This window comes from Mastigoproctus giganteus, chromosome 11, assembly GCF_048544385.1.
Source record: "Mastigoproctus giganteus isolate SK-2022 chromosome 11, ASM4854438v1, whole genome shotgun sequence".
Taxonomy (NCBI): domain Eukaryota; kingdom Metazoa; phylum Arthropoda; class Arachnida; order Uropygi; family Thelyphonidae; genus Mastigoproctus; species Mastigoproctus giganteus.
Genome location: NC_143585.1, coordinates 48258745 through 48264877, shown reverse-complemented (window position 1 = coordinate 48264877; position 6133 = coordinate 48258745).

The following is a 6133-nucleotide window of genomic DNA, read 5'->3' as shown; positions in this document are numbered from 1 at the left end:
AGGGTAACCACCTGAACTTTTCGAAATCTTTCATTGAATTTGTTCATTGATTAATAAACCAAGTCAATATAGATATCGCCAGAACTTAGATTGAAGGTAAAATATTTCAAAATCGCTTAAAATTTGGTAGATGATTCATCCCTCCAGTAATTTAGTAATGAATTCAGGTGTAGTTATTAATCAGTCCAAATTAGATTTTGAACAGGCTAATAGTAGAACACTTGTTTCTTGCCCTAATCCTAGCTGAGCATTCTGGAATTTTGCCAAAAGTATTGGCCGCAAATTTTGCCCATCTGTGCTCCCACCTCTGTCAAAATCAGATGGTTCTGTTCTCACTTCAGCCAAGGATAAAACTGATCTTCTAGCATTCCATTTTTCGTCTAATTCATGTATTAAAGATCTTAGTAAAAACACTTCCCACCATTCCCACCATTCCTAAACTGTGCTTTAGCACAGTTTAGGGGTGAGAAAGCAGGAGGGTTGCTTCCCTACAAAAAACAATGCCATTGATAAGATTTGAGCAAATAATAGGAGAAGACTATTATTTGCTCAAAAATTTTAAACTATTTCTAAATCGTCTTCTCCTATTATTTGCTCAAATCTTAATAGAACAACTCAGAAAATAGGAACGGTATCATTCAGATTTTCTCATTTTGAACTAACAAAATAATTAACATTTATTTCGTAATTTGAAGGCTCGTTGATAAGGAATTGGTCAAGCCTTACAGTAGTGTCGTTATGATTGTTTAGTAAGAAAATGAGCAATTGAACTCAAATCATTATTAACAGCAAACGGCTCATCGTATCAATCAGTAGGCGCCTCCGAAGCCAGATGGGAAGTAACAGCAGTGCATAACATACGCTTCTTGATTAGACCGGGTTCGAGCCCGTGACCGCCAAATACGGAAGATGCGAAAAGGTCAGGGAATGACCACCGCATATCCCGAAGCAATATGGCCTTAGTTGCTAATGCTCCTAAAAACCAAATAACAACAACAACAATATCAATCAGTTGGAAATGTACAGCTAAAAACTGAAGCCATTTTGCGTTACTAAATTTAATAGTACCAAGAAAATTTACTTCGGTCCTAGAAAATATAGATTTGGAAAAGTCACATTTTAAGCAGAATTCCAAACTTTTCTGAGATATTTGAAGAGAAGGAGAAATGATAGAATTGGCAACAGAATTTGCTATATTGGAATAAAGAAATTTTAAGCAGAATAAGAACAAAAATTGGACCTCGAAGATTATCAATCTTTGACAAGTAATAATATCACAGTGGACATTAGCGTTATTATTTTTAAAGCCGAAAGACGCAAACATGCAACTTTTCTGCATCAGCTAAAATAATTTCCAAGAAATAATTGTAATGAGAATTGAAGGATTTGTGGTCGCCCGTTTATTTTTTTAATTATGGCTGTACGCCAGTTGTAGTAGCATCCTTGGTTGACTCGACAATTGTGGGGTCGCCCATGTATTGACTTGTTTATTTATTTTCCTTTTTTTATTATGGCTGGCTATATACCAATTGTGGCCGCTGTAGTGGCTGAGAGAAACAGACACTCCGGGTATACTTGTACAAACAGGAGAAATATATTCGTCTATTATATGAGTTGATGCAAGGGCTTGAGCCTCTGTTACATTTGTTCTATGTCGGTATTATGAATGGATATACGAATTTCCGGTTTGGCCAATAGCCCAGTATTCAAGAAACATGTACACCTGTATGGTATCTTATATAGGACGGAACCTGAACGTCAGTTTAACTCCGCCTTTGTACACTGTAATGATTAGCCCATGTACCGCATCCGACCTCAGAACGCTCTGGTTAACCAGCTCTTACTGCCCTAATATCAAAGCAAAAAAAAAAAAAAAATTATATATATATATAATTATTCTTTTGTATTATGATGGTTCAATTCGCATTTTATTTTTAATATTCTATTATAGTAGTTTTATTTAATTTCTTTCTAGCTTTTTCTGTTGTCCCAGTAGCTGTTTTAGCAATGCATGGGTACGAACAGAGTACCTATTATTATTCTTTTGTATTATCATTCTATTGTGGTTTAATTCGTCTTTGTTCATCATTAATGTCATTGTTTTACGCCATAATGGCTAATTAAACATTATCCGTGCCGGTGTTTTTTACCTATAGATATTATAGTTAATACATTACTGGTCTTTAAGCTAGCCTATTCTCGGTTATCTTAATTTCCCGTGGCCTATACATTTAGGATTTTGCAACTTGTTGCGTATTGCTAAAGAAATTGTCATAACACTTATTGATGAAAAACTGTAGCAATAGGCAAATTATCAATACTATTTTATAACTATATAATATAATTTATACATTTTATACATTTTTGTATTACATCACATTGACGTCAATCCCCTACTTCATCGGGGGCTTTGAGTGGATTGACGGCCCATTCGATGTAATGCATTTTTTACTTACCTGTTTCTGTTTGCATCTATCGCAGCTTTGCTATTTAATTAATTCTAAATTCTAAGGTTCTTTTTGAATGTTTTTTTTTTTTTTTGGACTTATGTTTATCTTATTCTTCTTAATTGTTGTTAGTTAAATTAGTATTATTTATTATGAATTAAATTAATTCTTTATAATCTCTACAGCAACTGTGATAGAATACCAAAGCCCTACGGGTAAGTTTTTTTTGTATTGCAATACTATTACTTACTTGATGTGTTCCAGTGGAGGTCGAAGAGTCGAAAAGGGAAACTTCCTTTTCGACTCTTCGACCTCCACTGGAACACATCAAGTAAGTAATAGTATTGCAATACAAAAAAACTTACCCGTAGGGCTTTGTGTATTCTATCACAGTTGCTGTAGAGATTATATTATTGTTATTATTATTATTATTATTAATATCAATTTATTTTCCGAAGAAATGTCCCTTTACAGCTATGCAGCTAGAGGACATGAGTTACATACAGAGATAATACATAAAATACAGACAAATACATTGTATACAGAGCCAGATACAATATACGGCCTTAAACAGCCACTGGTGAAGATACAAAAGCATAAAGTTACAACAAATACAAAAACATAAAGTTACAACAAATAAAAGTGCATACGGATACATCGGAGCGTGGATAGTGCGGCATCACAGAGAGTCCACCTAGAACATGACTAAGGAATACATGTCTGCAAGAATAGAAGCTCTGTATGTTCTGTCCTTGCAAAGTTTCTCAACGTCTATGGCTAATCTATTAAATATCTGGAAGGAGTTGTGTGGAAACATGTTGTCCAGGGAGGACATGCTACGCAGCTTTGATCTGTATGGGGAGGTGTTGGACTGGCATCTTCTCCTGTCAGACGGTCTGGCGATGATATCCCAAATATCGGGTGACTTCAGTTTTCCGGATAGAAGCTGAGAGAGGGTAAGAAGGTTCCTAGAGATGATGAGATACCTCCAAGGAAGCGTATTAAGATTGGTGACCAGAACAGATTTTGAGATTGTAGGTGTTAGCCCGGCAACCTTTCACAGCTACAAGCCAGGGGTTTACATAAAAGAAATTACACAACATAATAAACACACATAAAAAAACCATTATGACTCCTGAAAGGTTTGAACATGGGGTGATGGAATCATTGCAGTGATGAATAGGTCTCCGGGAGCAGGTTCTAATATCCTCTCACGTGGTCCTGGGAAGGAAGTCGACCGAGTATTCACTACCTATGTTGCTTGTCGAGTGCGAATTTGTAGATTTCGCCGTACAAGGACTGTATATTGCAGCATTTGCACGGGTAGGAACCGATCAAATAGCTTTAATCGGTTTGGAATGGCCTGTAGGATTGGATTAGCCCTAAGACTTGGAACCGAGATCCCCCATCCGCAGTTAGCCCAGAAATCCGGTACTGGAATAATGTCGACCATCATTTTGATGGCAAAGACGAGTGTTCTCTCGTGAATGAGGGCAGGAAGACGTCTGATGTTGAGAGCTGCCGCCATCTGGGTGGTCCTTGGTTGTGGGGAAAGCCGAAATTACCATATGGCCCACTTCAGTAGTCAGAATTCTTCACGAAAATCCGTCTAAGATGGGCTGAAGCAGTTGAAGTTCAGACTTCGATGGTGAAGGAAAACTTTGATGGTGAGGACCAAATCATCAGCATAGCCTGGGAGCGCACATCACCGAGGTGCAAAGTCCAGAACCATGTTCCACAGGAGTGGCCCCAGAACAGAGCCCCTGTGGACAACACGATTCACTACCATAAGGTGCTTCCACGATGATGCTTATCTCGGGGAGATATGACCTAATTATGGAGTATAAGTTGATTGGCACGTGTGCCTGCTTAGTCAGTGGGGCATGCCTATGCCCTACCAGGAGGAAATCTGGGTTGGCGATTAGGGGAGGAGGCAAGAGGGACAGTCTCCTGCCTCCTCCCCTACCGCTGAGGGAGGGGGAAAGAAAGATAGGTCCAGCAAGGGCGCCGGCACCGATTGCCATTATGGCTGGCATATGCAGAAACCTCTGCGGTCTCATTGGGCTGGTTGGAATTCAGCTGAGTAGAAAGTCTCTCATGAGGCTGCATCCCGTCCGGGTAAGGTCCACATATCGGTTGTGCACTTTTCGTGGGTTAACTCTGGTTCGTGTAAATGGTTTCTTATCTTTTTTTTTTTTTTTATAAGGCAGTTAGTTGTTGGTTTGTATTGTTTGCTGTCATAGGTTATTCATTTCGTGGTTGTTGCTGTTGTATCCAACAGCAACAGCCATGCGGAGATCCTCGTACAGTGGGCAGTCGTACATAAAGTGCCCCCATGTCTCGCGTAGACCGCAGTGGCATAGGGGGGCGTCACTCAATCCGAATCCATGGAGTTTTTCTCTTATGGCGCCATGGCCGGTCAACAGGTAGGTGGCGAGAAGTCCAGGAGAAAGCCAAGATGGATAGTTTGGGTACACCAGTTGGATATCAGGAATACATTTTTTAGTGATTTCACCTTTGGTTGAAGTCTTCCAGCGGATTTACCAGCTCTGGTTGAGATGTGCGAGGAGATGTTTGCGTTCCACTTTGTGGTCAGTTTCAGGGTCCACGGTGAAGTTCAGATGGTTAGCCTCCCGTCCCTTGGAGAGTTGATATGTTAGGCCGGGGAAGACTATTTCAAGGTCTAGGGTAAGAGTCCCTGTCAGGGCCTGGAGAGCGTGCATGCTTACAATATTGCAATCTCTTGTTATTGTAAGTAATATATACCGCTGCATGGTGTCCAGTTTTCTTCTGTTGACGGCCGTGGTGGCCTTACGGTACCACACGCCAGCGGCATACGTTATGGCAGGCAGGAATATAGTTTTATAGAATAGCTTGAGGGCTCTCCTCCGGAGGCCCCAATCCTTGCGGGAGACCCTCATCAGCAGAACCGAGTATCTTCTGATCTTTTTATGTATGTAGGTCAGATGAGGGGTGAATGAGAGGTTATTATCTAGGACAACCCCGAGGTATTTTAGTTCCTTTGTGAGCTTAATTGTAGTGCCTTGGATGCGGATTTGCAGTGGTCTGCTGATGTCCAGGGTACCTTTTAACAGTACTGAGCTGGTCTTGGTTGAGGATATGCGGAGATTGTTTTCATCGGTGCACTTATGTAAGGTGTCAATGGCACGAGTAGCAGAAGTGTCTAGCCTGGCTCTGCTGTCCTCTCGCAGTACCAGGGTCAGGTCGTCCGTGTATACTTGAGTTGCCACACGACCTAGGTCTAGGTTTAGGGAACCGTCGAGAACCATGTTCCAGAAGAGCGGTCCCAAGACTGAGCCCTGTGGGCAGCCTCTGAAGATCTGTCTGGAAATAGAACGATATGGAGTTTCTACGACAACCATTCTGTTGCCAAAATATGTTTTGACGCATTGGTATAGGTTAGCCGGGATGTTGGCCTTCCGGAGTCTGCCGAGGACGCTTGGCCACCACAGAGTGTCAAATTTCCCGGCAAAATCTATTGCGATTACAAGTACATGTTTGTTGTTTCAGCAGCTCTGGTAATGTTTACCAGGGCATCGAGAGTGGAGCAGCCCCTCCTAAAGCCGAATTGATTCTGTGTTTGTATGCCGGCAGCCCTATAGCAAGTTTCGATTCTATCTTTGAGGAGGTGTTCAAAGAGTTTACTTAGTACAGAGAGAAGGGCT